The sequence below is a fragment of the Styela clava genome, unplaced genomic scaffold (assembly GCF_964204865.1).
Source record: "Styela clava unplaced genomic scaffold, kaStyClav1.hap1.2 HAP1_SCAFFOLD_25, whole genome shotgun sequence".
Taxonomy (NCBI): domain Eukaryota; kingdom Metazoa; phylum Chordata; class Ascidiacea; order Stolidobranchia; family Styelidae; genus Styela; species Styela clava.
Window position 1 is genome coordinate 204,737 of NW_027556444.1, and position 12,384 is coordinate 217,120.

Below are 12,384 nucleotides of genomic sequence, written 5' to 3' on the forward strand. Positions count from 1 at the left end.
TCGCGTGATTACTCGGAACACCGTAACCAATACTACCAATAACACAGTATTTTGGGTTAGTGTTATGTGTAGCGATAGTATTCGAAATTTCAAAAACTAGTTTCGTATCGAAATCACTGACAACTGGTTTCCTCATTTCAGAAAATGTATGTATGTCAATACGTAAGCTTGATTACCATAATCGGTACTCCCGAAGTATGTGAACCAAGATGGCGGAACACCGGGGCGTATTATGTGTACCTGGTTAGGATTAGACCATAATTTTATTCCAATTTTCCTTTTTTTAGTTCTATTTCGAGTTAAGGGACAAGCCAAGTGACTTCAGTATTATTTGTACCTGAAATTATGGCCTAACCCTAATCTGGTACCATGTACACACGGACCGGCAACTAAATATTGAAATGACTTGAACGTAAATGTTTTATGATAAATATATGTTGCAGCGAAAGTCTAGGTTGAAACAGATTGATACGATTAGCATAAAAACTAGTAGCCACGAAATGTCCCGGTTCTGTCATTGGGTACCTAGGACAAATATTATACAAAAGAATTGTAGGATCAATAATTTACTTCGAAGTCAGGTGTAATGAACAATTTTTTTAACTGTTGTACAGGGATATTTTGTTTTGCTACTTGTATTTTACTCATGTTAGATAGTTGTCAATACTAATATGTATGAGACCGAAATTTAGGAAGTTATGTTATCATTAATTTTGACCTCTGTGTCACGATCTCGTCGGACTGTTACTGACGTTATAGGTTTGGATGGGGTATGACTGTGTACATACCTAAGTCTTTATTATGTCGTAAAGAGAGGCGAAGTTGCCCAATAATACATGGAAATACCATCATTCCGCATGTCTTCTACGTTCAGTATTTATTCTCTTTTGCAGACGCTGGCAACATATACTCAAAAATGGATCATACACATTTCAAAATTCCAGATTTATTTTTTGGCGAGTTTCAATTATTCATTCAATATCGGTATTTACGCGGGATTATATTAGATCATTTATGATCTGCTAATGAAATGCAGATAAATGTCAATATAATTTTCAAGAATTTACAAGTTACGCCATGTGAATTATTTCGAAATGGTGCAAAACCCAATATTTCGCGTCGTAAAATGTTTGCACAAAGTCTGCTAGATACGATTTTTGGGTCGTTGAAAGTTGAAACATTCATAACAGCGGTGGCCAACCTGATTTTCGAATCATATACGTTACATACGTTATATGACTGATCAAACTAATTTACAATTTCCTCCAAGCGTGAGTATACCTCTTGGAGTATACCAGGGGGGCCAACCTGCTTTCGACCACGATCGACTAGAATAGTCAAAATAGCTCGCGATCGACTGATCGGAACGCTAGGCTCCGTGGGCGCATTCCTAATGACATCGCCACAAAATTATGTATTTTTTATATTCTATTTGATTTGATTGTGTAATTGTACCCGGAGAAAGTGTTTCATCATTTATTTAAAAGATTTATTTGAATAACATATTTAAGATCTACGGTCTGCCTACATTTTAGTCGTATAGGTGTTATTGGGGGGGCTAAAGGGATCGGTCGCCCCCCGCAATAATTTCGCAAAAAAATATAACACATGTTGTTTCCGCCTTACAAAGTTATCATTACCGAAAAGTGCGATAGTCGAGCGCGATTGAACGGTTAATAGTTACCGATATTATAACTATTTTCTTGCAATAATGTAGACCAGAGTGCCTTCGAAGCACCTCACATTTTTGTGAAACATGCGCGCCCGCACGGCTAATACTCCGTCTTCAAACGCACCGCCGATCACGCGCCACGGTTTTGCATAACTAATTCATTTTTGTACAATTTGATATGGTTTTCTCATTGTCGAAATCGTTCAATAGTGTTATTGTTGGCACTTGCGAGAGAAGTGAAAGAGGCAAACTGTATTTCAATACAACAATTAATTATTATCGCCAAAACATTGAACAGATTTAAAGTTGTTTTAAACAATTTTCACCGCTGGACGTATCTTTTCACGTTATGGATTTCGTGCAAGGCCCAGCATAATTTGCGGGAAAAGATCAAAGCATTTAAATCTTTTTGAGAACTGGAAAAGTCGCCAATAACGCGTGCAATCGCCTTTTGCTAAAATCGCCGATTGTTTTCATCATTGTGACCTGTTATTTAGGCCGTAAACGCCATTACGTTGGCGTTTATTCTCTCTAAGTCACAAATTTTCCACAAATTTGTGACACGACTATGATAATTATTTTATTTTTGTACTAGCACGGAATTATGAACCCGACGAGAATTCTTATAAGTTCATCGGCGGTGAGATTCCAAAAACAAATGAAGTAGTAGAATCCGCGACTTATATTTTTTGATTGAAAAGCGGAAATATGAAATACTAAAAATAAAACCGTAAACAATAAGTTTTGTTGAGACCCGCAACAGTCTAAAAACGCTTTTCTAGGCATCGAAAATCACAAAAATTTTGTGTGCCTACAGCATACAATACGTTTCGTTGGGCAAGTACATCTCAAATTTATCGAATTCGCAAAATAGCAAAAATACGAATCAAAACAATATATAAATGGGCAGTATACCACACATTTTTATGTCCGCGGATTGCCGTGGTGTTTTAGAGTGGCTCTAGTTTTGTCGACGCAACCGCAGTTTAAATTGAAGACAATTAAATCAATAAATCAAGACATTTTAAATATGTCCGTATGGTTCTTTGATTGCTTACTTTGCACAAGTGAAAAATCATTTTTCGTTTAAAAAGTCCGCTCTTTTAACAAGTGGCGTAATCGCGGGACTGTTCGGCGTGGATTTCGAGGCGGTGAATTTGTATTTTGATTTACTAGTATACTTTATAATTATTTTCATTGTATGAAGTAAAATTGTACTATACCGGATTTTATATCAGCTATCGAGCTTTTTGTAACGGCGATAACGAGTTCGGAAGATTGCTAAAATACGTATCGAAATTAAATATATCAGGCACTCATATTTTTATGTCCACAGATCGCCGTGGTATTTTAGTCTAGTACTATTTTTATTTTGACGTAAGAAGTCGCAATCGTGAGTTACGTTGCACACAATTAAATTAATATATAAGGACATTTTAGAATCTCGGGGCTGTCATGGATTGAATATTTTACGCGACAGAAAAATCATTACAAGCTCCAAAAGGCGGCTCTTTAAAGGAGCGCGCAATGGCAGTGGCTGTTATAGACGGCAATGGGAATTTCTGACTTTGACCCCCCCTTTTTTTTGAAAATCCTGGCTGCGCGCCTGAACTTGTGCCTGTTTATTTTCGTATCAAATTATAAATAAAACCCTGCAAAGTCATTGCGTGAATCCTGAATGTAATTTTGAGTTCAAATAATGAATCAATAAATCGGCAATGATTCTAATTGTATACCAGTCAAATAATAACTCCTTGGAAAAATTTGGGAAAAATTTCGCACAATAACTTGTTACCTTGTTTGACATTTTAAATTTATAAAAAGGTGTTGGCGCGCTTTATGCAAAACTTAGTATTGAAATAATACCCGAATCTTCAAATTTTTTCGTTTCTGTTTGTTGGGAAGAGCCGCAAGGTAATTCTCGCGGGATTCTAAGAATTGGAACTTGGAATCACTTGAAATAAATTCGAAAATGAAATCACTTCGCGGCACGGTGGTTGGAACCACTGCTCTGAAATTACGGATCGAATATATAGTTTTGTCATAAAAGTTGTAATAGCATTGTTGCCAAGGCTGCACATCTGAGCTACTTGTAATGGTTTATTTATTGATGGATTAAATTGAAGTAGGCATTGTGCGAATTTTTCATCACTGAAATGTCAGTACGTTTTGCTGTAATATGCGGTGGTCGATAAAAACCTACAAAATCGATGAGTAGTGAATGCGATTTTGGAACTTGGTTCTGCGTGGCGTTCCAAATATATTAGCAATACGCGTGGACTCCGACCACAATCACCCATAATTCCGTCGTTACACGTGTTCAATCTCTCTTGATTTCAACCTTGCAGGCGCACGATCATTTCGGTCGAGTTCACGTTTGCCCCAGACGTTCGTTCGTGCTCCCCGTTTGCTCAAGACATTGACATGTAAAGGTAGTTATTTTATACTTGTTCTATACTTCATACTCATTATACGTATTATTTTATACATATTTATGAAATATGCTTGCCAAAAATTTCACAGAACAATACAAGATTTTATAGCCGTACTTGTTTTCCATGTCAGGACCAGGAATTTGAAAAAACATTGCAGTTCTACAGAATGGTGAAAACAAGAACTTCAGCGAGGTACGACGATGAACTTCTTGTGACATGTATGTATTTTATTCGTATTATTTATCACTAAGTGTTGTAAAATATCCTTGATTTCTTGTGTTATGTTATTGATAAGAGTACTATAATATAGTACGCCGTGTTTTCATTTCAGGGTTTCAAGATACACTGTCTATATAATTGCTGATGCATGAACAATGAATCTGAAGAATGGACCTACAAGATGAGTAAACACCATATTACTAGGATAAGATTCAAGTTTATTATTATTTGTTGAGGGCGATAAGGCAAAATTTGTTGAGGGCGATATTCAAGAAATCAAAAATTCATTGTTTTAGTGGTATTTTAGTAATGTTATATTGCTTTTATTTCTCATGCGCGCAATGGCAACGATGCTGTTATCCTGGTGCGGAGCTGTTGGTTGCTCAAGTTTAGCATTTCCCGTATTTGACTTGTACGTGTGCTCCGTATACGATTTTCAAACATTTTGATATCAACCTTGTATTTCATCACGCTTGGAATGTGCTTACTTGGAACGACTTAAATCAGTTGTAAAGCGAACTCACGGCGACAAGTTTTTAGCTGAAACCTAATTTGTGTTTAGTGAGCCAATGGGCACCGTAGGCACCTGTAGCCGCGCCTATCTGTTAAGCTTGGCCAGAGTATGAATAGACCTAATAATATACAGCACTCGCCTTTAACCGACATATAGAATGCACGATTTGCTCACGTTTTGTCAATACCTAGTATCTGCGAAATACCTACATATTTCGTACCCATTGCAACATTGTTGATCGTATATGCGCGAGCATCTTCGAACGAACTCTTCGTTATTGAACGGTCCCTATACTATATTTTCTTATATTACTATACCAGACTATATTTTCTTGCCTTCCACGTGCATCCGTCATACTGATACCTACCTGGTATATTTGGATAATGACGCTACCGAAAGTAGAACTGATTATTTGTCTTGATCTCTACATCAAATACTGAACTTTAGGTTTCCTACATTTAATTTCATCTTGTCTTTCTGCATCTCTTAAATTAAAACACCCTATGAGTTTTACTGCAGTTTCCGATAATATATGCACAATACAATGTATACACTCCCATATCGATTCTATTTTGATTAACATTGAGAATATAACGGAATGTATAGGTTTTTTTTTTTTCTATGCGAGTATAATAAATAAAACAGTAAATAAATATTTCAACGGGATTCATAATTGCAATATCAAGATTAATTTTGTTACACTTATTTTCGCACGAATTGGGTTAATCTGGCGTTCCCAGAGAAAAAAAGCTACACCGAGAAGGTGAAAATGACGTGTTGTCTTCGTGTAATTTGACTGGATAATAAAGAATAAAATTTAATACTGTATAAAGATAAAGTAAAAATATTCATTAATGAGGAATTGTATATTCGATAAAAATTGATCGCCCTGACTTTGTCTATTGGTTTGCACGAGAGTTTGGGGTGATCATTTATTACTTGCAAGAAGCCTAGTATTATCTAAGCCGTTGTATTTAAGAAATTCCTTCTCTCAGTTTTAGGGGAAAAGTATTTTGATAAAATAGACTGTCCAAACAGCAGGCAAAATGGGGAGATAAATGCAAAGTAAGATTATAAATACCTGATAAACTTGACGTTTTAATGAAAGAGGGCATGGTAAGTAGTCTTTCACTTGATGTGGGATAGCACCGATATCAGTGTCTGGTGTGCTATCTGTATTAGGTGAGGTTTGCTCACTTAATATTCGTTCTCGAATAAGGTAAACATGACTGATTGATCATGACTGATATATTGTTGATATCGACGTATTTATAGAATCAAATTGAAAGTAAATATACGACCTGGCGTGCAAGTTAAAAAAAAAATGGATACCCTCATAAGCCTCTACATTCGAAAATACCTGTGGAATGACTGTTCCATTGCTATTGTCAATAAAATGCACTGAAAGTCTGGTAGCATATTAACCTTGTAAAAAGAGGTTGTTAATAACGTTAACTTTTATACGTTAGCAACTATTTCGGTTGATATATCACCTTTTGTGATAGATGTTGTTCCCACCTAGAAATTGACTAAGTATCTTACAGGGGTAATGTTTAGACAAGAGCTTGGTATTAGTAGTTAGAATACTTTCAATATGTCATTCCAAATGATTGATACTGCATACGCTGTCAATTTATTGGTTACCTCTGAAACCCTGTCAGTTTTAATCACCCGTCTATGTCCAGAGGATGGCCGATTATAAGTTACTCTTGCCTTATTTCGAGTAGGAAGTGGTTTCCAAATCATCAATTTTATCTGCTTTTAACGTGCGTACCCAATCTCCACAATATAAACCGATGGATTGGTCTATCATGATAGAATATTCGGTTTACTCAAATGTACCACAGAGAAAAACAATTACTAAACCATTTAGTCGCTGATTTTCGACAAATATATAAAAAGATTTGTATAATTGGAGGACAATTCATGTATTGTAACAGAGCATTGCTTAATGGTTTGGGGTGTCTCTTTACTTAAAATTTCTTGGCAATTGAATAAAATATTTAGTTCCGAGTCTATTTGGGCGACAAAGATTACCTGTAACTGTATGATTTGGAAAAGCAGTTTTAATGGCAGACTATGTTGAACCGATATATTCCATTATGTACCAAAAAAATAAGCAATGAATTTGCAGTATAACTTATATTGCAGCAGAGATTATTGTGTGTATTGCCGCTCTAGTACCCTATCTATACTCAAATGTTCGTAATGCGAATAGGAATTTTGAAATACTTTTCCTTCTAATTTTCCTGATATTGCATAATTCTGTAATCGAAGCTATGTTCAATGATTAGGGATGGCGAAATCGTGTCCGGATTCGATTACAGAATCGATTCTTCGCGGAATCGACTAGAGCAGCGGTTCCCAATCTATGGGTCGCGTCCCACTGGTGAATCGCAAAAGAAATCTTAGTGGGTCGTGAAAAGATGTGGAAAGCTTTGTATAATTATACTGGTTATTAAGATCGGTAGCGACTGGAATACGTGAATCTTCAAAATAACAAAATAAATTAAATTTCATTTAAATTCTAATCTGTGAAAGTTTGATTTTTTTGATCTTTTCAAAGGAAGGAAAGTTTGCTACACAAAAAGTGACCATGTGGCTTTTTTACGAATATCAGGTCCGTACACTGTACAGCACTTCTTACCGTGTTTCCCCGAAATTTAGACAGGATTTAAATTTATTTTTTTTGAATAATATCACTATGGTTGTTTTTGGAAGAGGTCTTTTGTGTTCATTTATCAAAAATAAAGTCACAATGTATAAAAATCACAAGATTTTTTACTGAACATTATATAAAAACCGACAGCCATTGTTTCTATTTGTATTTCTTATACAAAAATCAAATAACAAATATCATATTTGTGATATCAAAAGATCTTGGATAGTGGTGTGATCTTCACCTTACCTCAGGTCAATGAACCTTTCTTCTCCCACACATTTTAAATTTATTTTAAGGGTAGGGTTTAATTAAATCATTTTGAAAATTCAAATTATTATCTTATTTTCAGGCCAGGTGCTATTTTCGAGGAAACGCGGTAGATTTGCTAGAAGGCTTTTACGTTCATTTATTTCTAAAATCTTTGTGGGTTCTGAGGGATTTTTTTGTGCGAATTGGATACCAATTCTACTTAGTTTTGGCCCGTTTGTCCGTCCATATATTTGAACATCGCTCTCTTTGATTTCATATGGTATTGCTTAGGTGATTATGTTTTCTCGGTTAAATAGACGAGGAATCGAGTTTCGGAATTGGAATCGAAAATTTAAGAATCGGATAAGAATACTTGAATAAGAAACTCAGCATTCTTATCAATGATACCTTACAATATTATGTGTTGTACCTTATCATTTACATCACCTTAAAATTGCTACCCTGGATTAAAAGAATAATTTAAAAGACTGACGTTTAAAAATAAACGGTTATGTAATATTTATAAATTCTTGTTATTTTTCTAAATAAAACATACCGTTAGATTATGATAATATGATTATGATAATATTTATTTAGAACTTCCAATTAGTCTGGTTCATCGTCCGTAAGATATTATAAACTGACTGTAACAAGGTGGTCTTTTTGTCTAATCTTGTATTGTCGTAGACCAGGGGTCACCAACGCGTTGCCCGCGGGCAACAAGTCGCCCGCGGAGACCATATTAGTCGCCCGCAGGTCTGTGCCAAACTAAGCTTAATAAAGGCTCTTTTAAGTAAGCTACATCAATTATATTTTGTCCTGCTATTTTAGTATAAATCACACTTATATGGGAACAGAAATGGCACTATATAAATTATTGTAACCATCAACCTTATTTTTATTTGACCTCAGTAATGTGACGGGCCAATTATGACATCACACTGACATCACTTTTCCTGTCCGTTGGTTAGCAGTAATAATACAATTATTGATTCCAAAGAAAAATCCATCATTTTCACGATGAATGGGAGGTGGATATATTTATACCACCATGAAAACAGCCTGCGTGTGTCTCATTAGTGGGGCGATTTTAGCGACGGCAAAGCGGAGAGATATTTCACATCTTGTCACGTAATCTTTCGCGCTAACTACCCACTGGTCAGCACAGTACGGACAGAAAAAATCTAGCGATTCAAATCATACAGTAATCCTATTTTACGAGACCATCGTTTGTTTCAACCTATCCTTTCGAATCAACATTTTTGACATAAATTCAGGATAGGAGATTTACATATTTATCCCGGGGGAGAAGATAGCCGATAGGACGGCTCAACCATATGATAAACCACGGCTTCTCGCCGGTTTTCATTCGATGTCGGGTATGGAATTAGTTAGTTATTTGTTTCCGAAAGCCTGAACTTGATGGCGAAGGAAGCCTTAACCGACCAGCGGTTACGTGAACCACCCTACGGCGGCGAGGAGTCCAGCAATCCTTTTGTACATAACAACCCCCGCATGGGATTCTAACCTGCGAACCTAACGCTTAACACGATGGGCCATAGCGCCGCGACTCACTCCACCAAGAACAAACATGGAACACGCCTCACTGATGAAAATATGCAAGACTCCATCAGAGTTACATTGTCAAGTTACACGTCGGAGTATAATACTCTGCAACATTCGATAGTACAACTGTTAAGTCCATTTTATCTTAGACTTGTGCAGAGTGTTGAAAATCAATTTGAAAACACTCAGTTTTGAAATACAAGTATAATTGATAGAAATTTATTTGCAACGTTGTGATAATCGTTTGATTTCCTGAAGAATCCTAAAGTTTATTAGTGTCTATACTTCACTAAATACCAGTAATTATATCAATAATTGAAGCTTAATCGAGCAACTGATTTTTTTAGAAGTGTACATTGAACTGGTAGCCCGCAGCTTAATCTGTACCCAAAAAGTAGCCCTCGGCTTCGAAAAGGTTGTTGACCCCTGTGACGTAGACTCTATCCTGTCTTAGTTTCCATCAAAGTATCACCATTGCTCTTTGAATTGGTTCTATGGAAGCAACATCTTTAAAATAATCAGAGGTTAGGGATAAATAGTTGTAGGTTTCGTCTATGTCTCGACCGGGGAAAATTGTTTTGCAATCCTATTTCTAAATTAAAACTGATTTTTCAATCATTATTGATCAAAGTTTCAAACCAACATTTGGGGCCTTATAGCATTTTGGTTGGATGGTCGTTTGCACTTACAATATCCCTTCTCTGATTCTGAATTGCTTGAATTACTTGCTTCACCAGACACGCAACTGAAATCTGCCGTCGAGTCATCACTACGTGCATTGTCATTTCAAACTTCGGCTCCAACTTGAACAGAACCATTTAAGAAGATGTCAGTTGTAGGCGATTTCTCGATTTTTATATTACCGTCACGCATGATTCTATTGATTCGTTCTTCTGAAAAAGCTTAAACTAGAATATGCTTCAATATTTTGGCTGCGGGCTCTTGCCCATACTCATATGCGGCCGTCGACCGAGAAAATAATATTTAGAAATTCCTGATCATCTCTTTTGCACTCGTTATCTAAAATAATAGAAGATTGCCTATTTTACACAAACGTGTTTCCAATTAGCGCTCGACCATAACATACTAAGAATATATTTTACAATGTCAAATATTCATTGAGTTATAACATCGCCTCATCTGCAAAATACCACATGTAGTCGTCTTGAATTACAAAGAGGCAAAAATCGTTTTGACCACGGGAGAACAGAGGTCAAAACCAGTGGTTGCAAATGTAACCGCAATCCCATTAGCATACCGTTGCTATCATTTCAAACGTAAAAAAGCTTTTGTCTCGTAGTTATATTACTGAATCTAATTTGCAGGTGCGGTTCTAGTGCTAGGTGTTGTATTTGAATTCGATCTAGATGAAGCCATTTCCCCATATATCGTAGCCGCATATAAGTCGGAAAACTTGAAAACATAGAGTGAACATCATGTTTATACTTCATACTTCATTTTACACTCCGAAGCGGACAGAATCAAACGGGCGTGACTTCTTAATCTGGAGAGACAGATTTTCAGTATGATTAGCATTTTTCATGATATCGAGTGTTTTGTTGTGATACCTTTATTGCTTTTCAATAGTTGATATAATTTTTGTTTGTCGAGGTAATTGCAAAATTTACTTGCTTCTTTTTGAGTCTACATACAACATTTCCATATAAAGCCACACAATAATTTTTTGACGCCATATCGCTAAAACAAACTATTGCAGTTTGTAGTTCCAAACGAATACAAATGTTTCTGTTTAGGCTAAGACCTAATATTAATTCTGAAAGGAAATTGTTCGAGTATATATACTTGTGTAATATTGTCGCTGACTCGTATGGGTCGTAGAAATGCGTTTCCTCTGGTTTTCTTTTATCCTGATCGGGAGTAGAACAATCTATCGAAATATTTTTACAATAACTTTTTTCCATCCATTTTCGTGTGTTTTAAACATTTGTATTAGCGCGTTTTGCCGTTGTTTTGAGCAGTTAAGCGTGTTAGAGTAGTCGACGATAGTACAGATGTTTAAAAGTGTCAGGATTTGGTTTCATCACAAAAGTGAGGATATTTTCACAAAGCTGTAAAGCAGTTCCTTGACATAATTTTGTTAGGTGTAAACCTGTTTTTGTCTGTCAGTACATAGCTAATCTTGACATCCTGATTAGGCCCACGATGATAATCCAGCTCAGGCTCGGACATCTCTGGAAACTTTATTTTCGTTTGGCGTGGAGTGTAAATTTCAGGTATGGGAGTCAGTCTCCGAATTCGTAATAAAATTAAAACAAGGAAAATTGGAATAAAATAACAGACTAACCCTAACCTGATCATTCCGATAGCTTTGACTGTAATTAACCAACTGTTTCGAAATATTTTGAGACTCATCAACAAAATGTTAAGAGATTTGTGCATACATATAAGCACACATAAATGTATAAAATAAATTTCTGTGATGTATGTATGACTGGAATTCTTTCACTCCCCCTCGTAGTCCGTAGATAGGCAAATGTTATTGACGCAAAATAAATCTTTTACGGGATAAAATCGTTTCGCACATTGATTGAAACAAAATGTAAATTAAGTTATATATATATTTATATAATATATATCTTCAGTGTTGGTGGGAATTTGAGCCTTGTGTTATTTTTTTATCAAAGTGTTTTAAAAAACTATATATTATATGAACTGAAAAATTAACAGAACATGGGTTAGAGAAATAAAATTATAATACGTAAAAGTAATAAAATGAGAAAGATAGCATACTGAAACAGTTTAAAGTGTAGTTTAATATAATTAGAAGAAAAAAAATGAAGAAAAGAAAAATTCATAGAAATAGAAAGCGAAAAACTAGTTTTAAAAAATTTGTCGTAAAATAACATTATATAAACATTGATAAATCCTGCTAAAATTGATGTGACAAGGGCCTGTAGAAATTCCAGTATTATGAACTCCTTGTATTATGAACTTTTAACGTAAAAAGTAGGTACATAGCATTTAGTAAAGTACCTCTCGCATTTTGTGAAACTGTTCATTTTGGAGAATGTTTTGGAGATCTGATAATTTGAAGGTTTTTGCACGA

At 35.5% G+C, this 12,384-nt stretch overlaps 1 long non-coding RNA gene across 1 annotated transcript; it reads left to right on the forward strand.

Annotated features, from left to right (window-relative positions):
• Nucleotides 1-3,726: 3,726 nt before the first annotated feature.
• On the forward strand, nt 3,727-6,629 carry LOC144418483 (uncharacterized). Its single transcript, XR_013473488.1, has 3 exons — nt 3,727-4,104; nt 4,238-4,325; nt 4,439-6,629. It is a non-coding gene; the product is annotated as an uncharacterized LOC144418483 (long non-coding RNA).
• The last annotated feature ends 5,755 nt before the right edge of the window (nt 6,630-12,384 follow it).